The 13,190-nt window shown below is 43.5% G+C and overlaps 1 protein-coding gene across 1 annotated transcript in view; it reads left to right on the top strand.

Moving 5' to 3' along the window:
* RFX7 (regulatory factor X7) overlaps positions 1 to 13,190 on the top strand; it is a 51,986-nt gene that overhangs the window by 8,145 nt on the left and 30,651 nt on the right. The gene's annotated exons all lie outside the window — the stretch shown is intronic.

Here is a 13,190-nt window from a genome sequence, read left to right as displayed (position 1 = left end):
CTTGGGATGGTATCACTTACTGATTGTCAGGTACTTCAAGTTTGGGAAGAAAATCTTATTCCTGGGAAGAACTCATTTATTAAATGAAGCATCTTTGTATCTCCCCCCCGAGAGGAAATTAAAGGTTAAATGTCAAAGTCTGTGATTTATTGTGGTCCTTTTTGATGGATGGTCTCACAGGCATGGAGGCAATCCGTGTTTCCCAGTCAAAGATTCCTAAGTGCCATTATAAGGTTGTTGGGACTCCTGTCAATTAAAAAGTTGGATTGCATGGGACAGCAAGAATTACAGTTCGTTACTTTGGTAGCCTTTAAAGCAGTGATTTAAATTATTTTTAAAGCTGTCAGTGATACAGACTATTGGAACTACTTCTTAGGATGAGGTTGCGTGGCATTGTCTGCCTCAAGCAACCTTCGCTTGTGAGCGAGATGTACTGGATAGTAAGATGGGCAATTTGTTCTGTTGCATTTTCCTCACCTTCTTCTTGCCCTTGTTTAGAAATCACCTGAAAATACTTAGAGTAGTCTTTGTAACTTCAGTGAAAATACTCCTGTGTGCTTTATTAAAATACAGACTTAAAAGACAGTTGCTCACTACCACAAGTGGTAACTGTTTGAAGGCCTGTAAATTGAAAAATGTTAATGTTTGTTTATTTTTTTTCCGTGGATGGAATTTTAAGTGCTTTTTAATCTGCTTTGAAAAACAGGGACAACTCCATCCTCCAGAACCACATGCTAGTTTTATTGCTAATTCAGTCCAGAAAAGTACTCGAGAGGCTTGGATGCTTATTAGGCCAAGGGAAGAGCTGGGCAAGGTGCTTCTGGAGGCAACCTGGAACTGGCACTTGAGGCTTCTGCTTGTGGGCCGGGTGTGCTGTGGCGGCTGTGGTGTGGGTGTCCCCCAAGGGACGGATGCCCTGCTGAAGTGAGCTGTGCCTCCTGGTACTTACACAGCATCCTCTGCCTACAGCCGCCGTCTCCCACATTATCTTCATATTCAGATGCTCTGTGCTTCTCACAGTGTTTCTCAGCGAAAGGTAAATGATCGCTCTGTGATCCTCGTGCTGATTACACGAAGGTGGAGGTCAGCCAGCCGGCACACAGCCCTTGCTTGAAAGCTGCAGCTCTTTCTGCTGCCATAGGGCAGTCTGAAGCAAAGGCCAAAAATAGTTTGGAAATAGTCTTGCAGGACTTAAGAGACGGTGCCACAGGAACCTTTTATCCAACCTCTGACAAAGTACGGTGTTCCTTTCATAAGGGTATGTAAGAAATGTGCCTGTTTTCTTTATGGCTTGATTTTTTTTTTTTAATTAAGCCTGTTAGCATTTTAAACAACAAGCTGTATTAGGGCCTACATTGCTATTAGTGGTCATGTAAACTAAATAAATTAGCTGATATTTAAAAGACAGTTAAATTACTCACTGGCAGTAATAGCAAGCTGCACACCTGGAACCACAGTGTGCTGAAGAGCTAAGCCAGCTTTTGGCTCCAGGAGACTCTTCTGCAGAATTACCTTCATTATGCGTGATTCCAGTGGTATAGTTCAATGATTAACTCATAAAAAGTTGAGAAATTAATTGGCAGCCAAGAGAAAAGTGTATTTGCATCTTCCATTCAACAAGTGAATGAAATGGGATTGATGAGTCTAGTTCTAGAAGTGTGGAATGGGATATTTTGAACAGAAACCATCAGTTGTATTTAACAACTAGAGATAGCTTACTGAATCAAATAAAAAAATCCCAAGTAATCAACAAATGTGCTGAAGACATATTTCTTTTTACAGTAATTTTGAAATGCTAGTTTGTGTGCGTTTAATTACGTTGGACGAAAGTTTGTCTAAATGCAGTTTAGAGTGAAATTTTGGGTAAAAATTAATCTTATAAATTATCATTTTATCATGCAAAAAATGCAAAAATGCTGATCCTGAAGATTAGGTAACCTATATAAATAAGTCCCTGATCCATGAAGATATTCAGACAACTCTCTGTTATTCCTTACTACAGCTAGGTGTCTGATTACCCTGTAGATATGTACCTGGATGTCCACTATGAGTAGTCAATTTTCCTGGTTAATAATGGCTAAAAAAATTGTAATACTATTGATCTCTCAGGCTGAGAATAAACATGAAAAACAAGGTAATTTTATGTTTTGTTTTGTTTAGTACTAATAGGTTTAAGTAGTCCCTCTTTACCTTTCATTGCAGATATCCTCATGGACTGCATCTTTTCCTTGGTAGATGCTTACTTCACTTGGAGGGATTAAGAAAGTGATGTTCACATAGCATCATTTGTATGTTCAAGTTGGTGAAACTTGTAGGTTAATTAAAAATAAAATTTAGGTTGTGTGTACAGTGGGTCAGTGTTTGGAAGTCCTATCTCTGTGAACACTTAGACACATGTGTGTACTGAGATGTTGTCAGTCAATAGCTCCACGTGTTCAGGGTGAAAATATTTATAATGGGTGTTTGCAGCATGGAACCTAATAATTGTTATTTGTCATTTCACGGTGATTCTTATTTCTTAGTTACCACTGAATACTTCAAATACCAGTAGCGTTGTGGCAAATTAGGCGCAATATAGGATCAGGAGATAGCTCGAGTAGATTGTATTCTTCTGGAAGAGATGGTCCTTCCTAAATTCATCAAACTTGGAAAGGCGAGCTGCAGTTTTGGCTTGATTAGTTCAGCTGCTTAGTAAGGGAGTGGCAAAGCAGCATATAGTTCACCTTGAAAATGGAAATCAAACTGCGTTAATAATCAGGAAAAGACATTTTCATTCCCTTAATGCAAACATCTGCTCTCCCACTGGCATGTTTACGCATGATGTGGTTCACAGGAATTAAAACCCAGGCTGATCAATTCCGTACTGCTCTCAGACAATGTCTCCTTCTGGAAAGACCCATCAGACAAGTAATTGTGGGTAACATTAGTGTGAAACTTTCATACAAGCATAGATCGGTAAATTGTTAGATGCTGAAAGATGTGAGCCAGCTACGTGCTGCAGCCTACAGGTGAATTTTAACAGTGCACTTATCTCTTGGGGAATATTGGTTTAGTACCTGTCTACATCTATCTTAAATATAATTCTCTGGCGCTATTATTTTTGGAAAGTCAGAAGTCTAATGCAGTTTTTCTGAAATCTGTTGTTTAGTCAAAGACAGCCTTTTCTGTTTCTGAGCACTTTACTAAGTAAGTTGTGGTGTAACATCCTGGGGATGTCTGAAATGGACATACTATGAATAAAGAATCCGTGCAGATGTTCTGCAAATTGTCTTACTAGGGTGCTAAACTCAGGGACCTGCATGGCTGTGGCTTCAGTACTTGGCACGAAGGCAGGTCACGTGCCCTCTGCTATGTTTTTAAAAGAAACCCATGAAAGCTTTAAAAATAGGTATCAAAATGCTTATGGACAACATTGTACCTACAAAGTAGGTATGATACTTGAGAAGAAGAGGGCGAAACTCTCCATTTTTTTGGTCGTGTCCCCACTAAGTTGCCTACAGAGGTAGGATAGGCTGGCAAAGCCAAGCGTAGCACAGGCTGCCTGCAATGAACTGGCTGCGTACGTTGCACTCTGTTCCGAGGAGACGGAGGTTCGGTGCTGGTCATAATTTCCATTAATAAATTAGGTTTTAGAGGAAAGAAATAATCTGATAGACTTTCTTGTTCATTGATCATGGCTGCAGAGGCAGCCTAGCAGTGGAGGAGTGAAGTGACTGAGTGGATGGTTCTCATCTGCCCCACGCTTGTAGTTTATGCATCGCTGGCAGTGGAATTGTCTGTTCTGGCCGCTGTGAAGCTGCACAGGCCTGCTGGTTGCCTCAGCCAAAGAGCTGGCGAATGTGATCTTGGGTTTCAGCACCTGGTCCTGCAGTGCAGGCTCCTGCAAGATGCTAATTGGACACAGTTAAGCTGCCACCTAGGAGCGAGGGCAGCTGTGTTCAAACTCGACTCTGTAGCTGCAAATTGAAATAGATGCGTGTAGGTATGAACTGACATGGCTTTAACTTAATTAAATTTTGTGCAGCTTTAATTTTAAGCAAGTGCAGCTTACAGGTTTAGACAAGCTCTTGAGTCTGCAAAGTAAACTAAAGTTCACCTGGGTTGCCGACAAGGGAAACTCAAACTTCCCAAACTAAATCCTCGAGAATTGGAGTAGCACATGTTTGCAGTGTTTCTGAAGATCTTAGTTTGGAGACCAAAAACGGTTTAAAAGATACCAGTAGGATTATTATTCTTACCCCCAGAAACAGAGGGTGGCAAACTTAAGGTTTATACTACTTTGGTATTTGATGAATGGACCTTTAAGGTAGGCAAGAGACTTCTGACTGCTTGCAGACGGTCTCTGTGCCCGGTGTGGGTCGAAGCCTGTAAGCAGAGGTGAGCGAGAGATGCCCCACAATACAGGTGCAAGGCTGAAGGATGGAGGCCTGAAAGAACCTGTGGCAGCTGAACAACAAGGAGGAATTTTTTGAGATGGGAAGCTGTATGACTGTCACCATCAGGCACCAGTGCCACGTTCATCCTGAATACGTTCAGCTTTTAAATTTTACACCTCTACAAAGAAGTCAAGGACTGGAGGAGGGTTATGGGATGTGCCAGTGAGCAGCGTGGCGCAGGTCAGGAAAAGAAGTTGCCTTTCCATGTCCATCTAGCACAAAAAAGTGACCATTGTACTAGAAAGATGCTTGGAAGGTGTTTGTGGATACTCAGAGCATTACTCAGCATGGGGAAGCCTAAGAGGTTGCAAGGATTGCATCCCCTGGGAGTTACCAAGGTACAGGTTCCTCTTCAAGTGGAAGAAAAAGGGTGCAGAAGAGCTCTGTGCTGGACAGCCATGGGAGAAAAGGGAGGAGCAGAAATGCAGATCCAGAGGTTGGAGCAGAAGTGGTACAACCAGTAGCAAACCTGTTTCTTAGCAGAGAGTAACTAGGATGGCCGTGGGTCATGGAAATGTCAAAGGAGACAATGAGAAATGAAGAAGAAACACACCTTTTATCAGCAGGCTTCAATCTGCCATCCGTGCACCTGCGCTAGCATTGGGAAACGCGTGTGGTAGGAAAGCATTGCTGTGGAGCTGCTTGCACTGGAAGCTTTTATAGTGGATTCAGCTGAGCTGCATGTAACTATGTGCAAGAAGCACAACCCTGTACAGATTTGTACATTTATGGGTGCTTGTTAAATGTAAGCAGAGTGTAGAACCATTCCTGTCTTCTTGTGAGCGTGTTGTTTCGCTTTGCCCTCAGCTGTCTGTAGCCACCGTTTCTGCAGGGAAGGGCAGCAGAGGGCTGGGTCTGTGCCCTGTGCAGGCTGTGACACACAGTGAGGTGCTCCCGTCCTCCTCCTCGTCGTGGGGCTCCACAGGCATGGAAGTGAAACACCTTTGCGCTCGTGTAATGTAGCTGTGCTTCTCCCCCCAACAACCTGGTTTTTATTTTTAAGTGCTGCTGAGGAGTGTCACTCCTTTAATTTCATTAGATATCCTTTCTTAGAGCTAGGTGGGACAAAGGCTTGAGAAAAATCTCATCATGCTTTATAGCATCTCCAGTTCAGACCCTGTAGAAATACTAACCTTAAATAATAATGTTATGGTTAGGCCTCTGCTGACTATGGCTGAAAATACCACAGCAGATCTTTTAGCAATCTGTAGACTGAATTCAGAAGCAACCAGTATTTTTTTTTTCATAATTAGTTTTAAAACCAGAAGTTTTCATTGTGAAATATGTGAGCCGTTGCAATGGGTGATTTGCCGTTTGGCCACGAACCTGCCTATCTGGCGACTGCATCCATTCTTTTTTGCTATTAGTGGAACATAGTTTAAGTTCCTACTCGAGCAGTCTTTCTTCTTGTAATTTTGTTGAGATCACTCTGTGATTTTTGTTTTTAGCTTTTCTAGACAATTGACCTTTGCAGACTGATCTTAAAACAATGCCCTGCAGTGCCCCATGTAGATTGTTAGTAATAAATATAGGATGCAGCCCCTCTGAAGTCATATTATCTCCCCACAGAATGTACAGAGGACATCGCATCCTTGGAATAGAAAGTCCTGCCTGAATATAACAATATGCACTGATTTTAATTCAGAGCAAGGCCGAAAGAACTAGGGTGAGAACTGTATAAGAGCATTTTCTTTGTCATTAAAGTAACTTATGGCAAAATACTGTATTCAAATAAATGTAAAAACCCTCCAAAACTTAAATGACTGTCTTGTAGCTGGAATAGAGCACCTGGCAGTGTGTGATTGTTACAAGTTCTTCCCAGTTATTTTAAGCATTGTGGAACAAGCCTTTAGTGTTGAATACAGATAGATTTCTTCAGAGAGCTAAAAGAGATGTTTATAGACCTAAATTTCAGACATAGGTATTCTGATGTCTGCTGGCTAATTATTTCTTGGCAGTTCTTTACAATGGGCTACATTTGAGGCTTGGACATTTCATTAGCAGCCTTATCTTCATTCTTTGTTCAGCTATTTGTATAGCTGGCATTATTTAATACTCATAAAATCATCATAGTTTCAGAAATGGTGAAAGGATTAAATCTGTATCCTATATGAAATATTTAATTGCATTTACTTTAGTAATAAGTGTTGAAGTAATGTGTTTGACCAATTTTAACCTGCAGTAACTCAAGTGTTGTGGCATGCTAAACTATTCCTTTTTTCAGCTCTGTGATGCAGGGTTGCCCCTCCTTGAGTCTGGTGGGAAACTGGTCTGGCTTATTCTCTTTGGCAAGTGGATGGAGGTGGATTGGGTTACAGGGAAGGTTAAATGGCTGCAGCTCGCCCTTGTTTTATCCACTTGCTGTGCTTGTTACTTCCTGATTCTGCTGAGAAGAGTCTTGGATTGAGTCGGAGTCTGCCTTCAAGCTGAAAGAGCCAATATTTACAAGTTGGTGAATACTTGCTTTTCTCACTTTTTGAGGCTTGGGAGTCGGACACTTTTCTGCATTGCCAGTGGACACAACTCTGGCTATTTTTATGCGCTGTGGAAATAAAGATACTTCATGTGCTTCCAAGATGCAATTACGGTCCCTGTAGCTTTTATCTGGAGTAAGAATTCATCTGCATTTGAATACTGGAAGATTTAATTTGTCTTTTGTTAAATGTTTTGCTTCTGTTTGCGCTGGGTTCAAGTGCTGTGTCCCTGAGGTGTGACAAGGCATTGTCCCCAGGGGAGAGAGGAGTGCAGGTGGGGACAGAGCCCCTAGGTGGCATCAGAAGCCACCTGATTTTTGGGTCCTGCCTGCTGAAGGGTGGGAGTCCTGCCTCTGGGGTGCTGGGGCTGAGTGTGCTTGCTTTTCTCTGTAACCTGTGCTAGCAAAGGCTCTTACTCCATTAGCTGAGCAGTATGTATAGTCATCATTTCACTAATTCAAACATGTTTCAACCTTTTGCAGCTCTGCTTTCTAAATATTTAATTGAAATGCTTTTACAGCCATTTTACTTCTTTATCAACGTGAGCCAAGCCAGACAATGTAACATGGCATATGTTAAGATGTTAATTGAGTAGCAGCACACATAGGCGGCTGTTTCATAATTTTCTCCTTAGATGATCCTTGGCTCCAGTTTAACATTTCTTTGTGCTTCTGAATGGAAGGTTATATAAAGATATATTTAGAGCTGTTAGTCTAAGAAAGAGAAGCATTAATTCAGTAAGATTAAGAATTAAGGGCTGAATCCTGCAGGCACTGCTGGGACACAGTGCTTGTCGTGGTAAGGATGCGATAATAGTACGTTTCTGATAGTACCACTTACTGTAATAGGGTTGGTAATCCTTTTATTGAGTGGTTCCTCACAGCATGCAGAGTAAATAAATGTATTTTTTTTTTAATGTTGCCTGATGAGCTGTGGAAGAGATGTTGAATGTTTCCAGAAGGATGTGTGGTCAGTTCAACAATGACCCTCCCTAAGGTGGCTTTCAGGAAGATGGCTTTGCTGAAGCTGTCACTGTTGGTATTTAGTGGAGTGTAGCTGGCTTTCCTCGGGAGTAAACTGGGTTTTTGCAAGAGGCAAAGAGGCAGCAGGACACTGCACAGGAACAAGAGCTCCTGCAACCAACACCCAAATACTGCCCGTGCCTGGGAGACACAGGCCTGGCAAACGCTGCTCCTGTGATACTGCTCCCTGCAGAAGCAGCTGTTCCAGACTACCTATAGACTCTGTTGTTAAGCAGTTTGACAAACCACCCTTGGAAATTGTGTAGGAGAATGGTTGATGCAGTGGGAAATGGAGGCTTTCAGGGCTGTGTAATTTTTAAAAGACTGTGTGGCCGAAATAGTTCTTCCTTGGCAGACAGCTCTAACTGCTGTCTCAAGTATTGTTCTCATACAGAAGGCTTGTTTTCAGATATCTGAGTAAAAATATCAGGGCAGCAGTGTGTGGCCATACTGGGCGCGGGTGGTACCTGGGGCCAGGGGGGCACTGTCCGGGGGGTGTTTCTTTGTGGCCCTGAACAGCTCCAGCTGCTCTTCTTTAGCTGAACCTGTGCTGAGCTGTTGCTGGTCTTGTGCTGAACTCTCAAAAGAGAAAAACTTATGGGTTGGGTCGGTTTTGGTTTTTCCCCTTCTCCAAAGAAAGCTTGTTTTAATAATAAAACTTGATAAACCTCGTCTCTGTCTTGAGCAGTTGTCTGAGAGGGTGGGCGGTTTTCTAGCTGAGATGGTAACTAGTTAACACTGATGATGATAAGTAACTACACACTGGGGTTTTCCTTTCTAGTTGCAACTTTTCTTACTGTGGCCTGTGTACCAGGTAATAATGTAGCGTAATGCATGAGTAGTGGGAACTGGGGGCCCTGCGGTGGGGAAGCCTTGCTGCTGGGTCAGGAGGTGGATCCTGGCTTTGTGATGGATGGCAGAGCCGTTAGCAGTGATGGAGAGTGGTTCCTTTTCATAAATTGCATTAGTGTTTGGCAGAAATCATGTTTTCCCCAGGCTGTCCAAAATGTACCGAGCACACGGAACACAGCTACAGAGGCTGGTTTTGGGTGGGTATTCCAGTTTATGCAAATATTTGCAGTCTTGGACTGAACAGGATACAGAGTATCTGTGGCAACCTCAGTGTTGGTATGGAAGTTATAATGAAAAAAATCACTCTGGGCTTCCTGGGTTTGACCACCTAGTCAAATGATTACAATATTTTGCACAATAAATTGTGGCTCCACTTGTCCCCTGAATTTTGCTGAACAGGACTCATTGCTGAGATTGACATCTCCTCCACTCGAGGGCTGAGTCCACTGCTAGTGCCTGAATGATGAGAGTTGTGTCCCGTGGGACTTCCGGGGCTGGGAGGTCCCCTACTTGTGGCACTGCTGGCTTTCATGGGGCGTGCATGATCTGCAGTTGGAGTGCTGGTAAGGGTTAATTTTAGTGGCTGTGCGGGCTTGGAGAAGGCTTAGAGTTAACTAGGCAGTAGCTAATAAGTTTGAGGGCTTTCTTTTCCCCCTTCCAACCACCTTCCTCTTTCTGGTCTCACAGGCATAAGGCTTCTCATATCTCATGTGGTTATATGGGCTTCTACTGTTGGCAGCTTTACGGAAATACTCGATGTGCTCACAGCAACTGAATTCTGCCACCTCTTGTAATACAATAGTCTCATATTGCTCAACGTAGCTCAGCTACCTATTCCTGAAAGAAAAGTATTGCTTAATTAGAGGAAGGTTGGTGGTATCTGGTTTTATGCCACTTGGAAAAAAAAATTACATCTCCTTGCCTTCTCCCTCAGTGCAAAGTAAACCCAGCTGCACACCTGGAGAGAGAACACACTCCTCATTCTACCTGTGCCACATCAGGGCTGTTAAAATGGGGCTGTTTTGAGTAGAAATATATAAATAGGTCAGGGAAAGCAGACGCATATACTTTGGCTTAAGATAGAAGAGCAGTTTGAGGAAATGCTTTAGTCTGATTTTCCCCCTCTCCCCATTCTCCCCAAAATACTTTCAGGAGTTAGCAAACGTGGCTTCAGCATTTAGGAGCTTAAATTACCGCACCCTTCAAAGTCACCACTTTCAGTGGTCTTGGGCCTAAAAGGTTGAGTCAAAAGCTGAGGCTGTTAAGATGGGCTGGAGGCTTTCCAGTAATGCTTTCCACTGCAGACCCAAGGCAGCCAATGCGTGTTCGCTGGGAGGCCGTGGGACTGAGGGTCCCCATGAAACACAGCGGCTTTCACAGGGACTCACCCTGCTGCGCTTCACTAAACCACAGGATAAGAAACTCCCCTTTTCTCTGCTGTTTTACTAATGAGAAGCTGGACTCTTGATGGGCTGATAATAGCTCTTCAGAGGTGAGCAGGTTGATCCAGACTGGAAACAATCTGCATGGTGGTATCCATCAAGCAATAGTTTCATTGTTGATTGCAATAGTGTCCTTTTTTTTTTTTTTTTGGCTAAGTTTCGATATGTAGTTTTATGCTCCCAGGTTCTCGCAGTGGGTCAGTATCTGCTGTGAACTGGTAAATCCAAGGCAGCTGTTAAAGCAGCCACCTTTGCTGTCACTTATAAGAGACACCTACCCCCAGAATCACAAGAGGCACCTTCTTGTCATGGATGGAACTACTTGCAGTAGTCTGAATTAAGTTGTAGATCAAGTAAGTGAACTATTATAACTTCAGGGACACTGTCAGCATGAAGAGCTATGAAAGAGAAGGTAATGTCAGCTGTGCAAGTCCCCAGGAGCAGCTCTCCAGGAGAAGCAGCATTGGTTGTTGGTCACCCCACCGTTTCAAAGTTTAGTTTTCCAATGGCCCGGGTCCCTAATAGATTCAGATGGTTATTTTCATTAGCAAGAACATCTGTTGCTCCTGCTGCTCTCCTGCAGCTGTTCCTAGATGTGTAGCAAAGCGTGTGGGTAGCAGCCTCCGAACATTAGAAGTAGCTCTGTGTAGGGCCTGATTCAGCCTTGCTCTTGCAATTGCTGGTTGCAGTTACTGTGATTGCAGTAGTAATTAAGTAAGGGGTGCCTTTGACAGAGACAGAAGCACAATTATTTGTAAACCAAATTTCAGCTTTCAAACACATTTGTCCTGTTAGTAAAGGAAGAAGTGGGGTGAAATAAACAAAAGTGACAAATACATTGTAACTGGGACGGCTGTTCCTTTGCCACCTTTGTCACTTGTCCTTTTATCTCCGGATTCGATGGAGATGCATCCTGCAGTGTCAGGAGCTTTTCTGTGTGGTGCTCAGGACCATGAGGACGTCACTGTCCCAGCACCTTCCCAGGGAAAGGGCTGGTTCCTGAGCATTGCTGTTGCTTGCCTTTGATGTGGATCAGCTCCACTGGAAGGTAAATTAGAAGCATTTATGTCATTAGGCCCAGGCTTTATAGAATCAGGCCATGTGCTTTGGTCAGGTTGAAAGAAGCCTTATTTGGCTACTGACGAATTTTAACAATGTCTTCCCAGTCTAATAGAGAGCATGGAGCAGGACATGAAGAAAAGAAAAAAAATATGTTAAAATAGACATTGGAACGGCCTGCCCAGGGGGGTGGTGGACTCGCCGTCCCTGGGGGTTTTTAAAGTGAGGTTGGACATGGCACTTAGTGCCATTATCTAGTAAACAGACTAGAGTTGGACCAAGGGTTGGACTCGATGATCTCTGAGGTCTTTTCCAACCCAGTCGATTCTGTGATTCTGTGTGTGATTCTGTGATCATGCTTATCCGTGCTGAAGCCGTAGGACCTTTGCCTTTTAAAATGTCACAAACTCTGCTTGCAGATTGGAGGACACAAACTTGACTGTCCTTTTTGTGTCACCAGTTGACCAAAAGGAAATGGAGAGAAGGTGTATTTGCTGGCCTTATTATTGCTCTTCTGCTGCGTCTTCTTGACGCTGTTGATCGGTGCTGTGGGAGCAGAGGTCACAACTGGGAGAGCCTGAACTAAATTTGAGAGTTTACTTTTACTGATTCAGACTGATATTTGGAGATAAAAGGACAGCTCCAGGGTTCTCCTGCCCAGCTGTCTCCTGGCAACTTGCTTCTTTCTCTTTGCAAGAAGACAATGTTAATGCAAATGGGTGCTCTTATCTGCAGTTTGGCAGAACCTAGCAGGAAGGGAAGCCGTGCTGGCTGAAGCGTGTTCTCCTGAAAAGCCTAGTGCACAATGTCATCTGCAAGGCTGTAGAGTAGGGGCTGTATTTGGACTAAGTTTGAGCTGCTTGTACCCTGCATCTCCTCATCCTCTGTGCTCCTTTTCTGCAGTAAGCTACCCTGTGAAGCCATAGGTGCAAAATGGGCACACGTGCCTGAACCCTGCTGCCTGCTCTTGAGAGTGCTGCTTTGTAGTAGAGGCTGTGGATCTGCAGCAGCACAAGGACTATGGGGCGCTGCTGGTGCAGGAGTCCAGAGTGAAGGAAGCGCTGCTGGAGCAGCCAGCCATGTCAGCAGGACTTGGGTCAGACAGAGGGATAACTCTTAGCAGCAGGTTAACATGCTTAGTGTCCTTTGACTTCTCTAGAAAGATGTCTAGAAAGACGGTGGTTTTTGAAGAGTGAGATGACATGTGAGTTCCCTTGTCCAGTGCCTGCGGTAGGTGTGAGCATCTTCCCCCAGGCAAGGAAAAGCTCGCGTTTTACTGTGCCAAGCATTCCCTGTTCTCATAGTTCCCCAACAGATCTGCTTTACTCCTTCCTGTTCCCAAGTGTCCACCCATTGGATTGCCTTCTCTTACACAAAGTCACCTGAAGTGGATGGCTGCTGATGTATCTACTTTGTGGATTTGTCATATATTTTTACCTGTTGGAATTTTTTTTATTGTATTCTGTCACTATAGCATATGAAGTTTCTGTGTGGGAAGGAGCATCAGTATCAGCTGCTCCTGCAGAACAGATTTTTAGATCGTCTGGGTTCGAAGTGAGGTGATGTAGCAAAGCAGGACAACCGAGCTTCTGCCTCTTGGAGCATCTGATACAGTAGTAGATGCTGATTCAGTGGCCTTGGTTCCTATCACCACCAGACACTTTGCTTGTTTATTACTTTTGATTTTAGTGTATCCATCAGATACCGTACTTGGTCCTTCTTTGTATGTGGTAGCACCTGTACAAAAGTAAAATAGCTGGAAATGAGGTGTTTTGTTGTGTTGACAGGAGATCGAATTATGTTTTATTTTACTAGGGAAAGAATCACTCCCTGAGCTCCAAAAATGATTGTTTAGTGTTTGTTCAGTAGGTGTCCAGCAGTAGAGTATTGGGTTTTGCATGTTAA

This window comes from Nesoenas mayeri, assembly GCF_963082525.1.
Source record: "Nesoenas mayeri genome assembly, chromosome: 11".
In the NCBI taxonomy this organism is placed as follows: Eukaryota; Metazoa; Chordata; class Aves; order Columbiformes; family Columbidae; genus Nesoenas; species Nesoenas mayeri.
The sequence above is the reverse complement of the archived record's forward strand: the minus strand, read 5'-3'. Positions and strand labels throughout refer to the sequence as shown.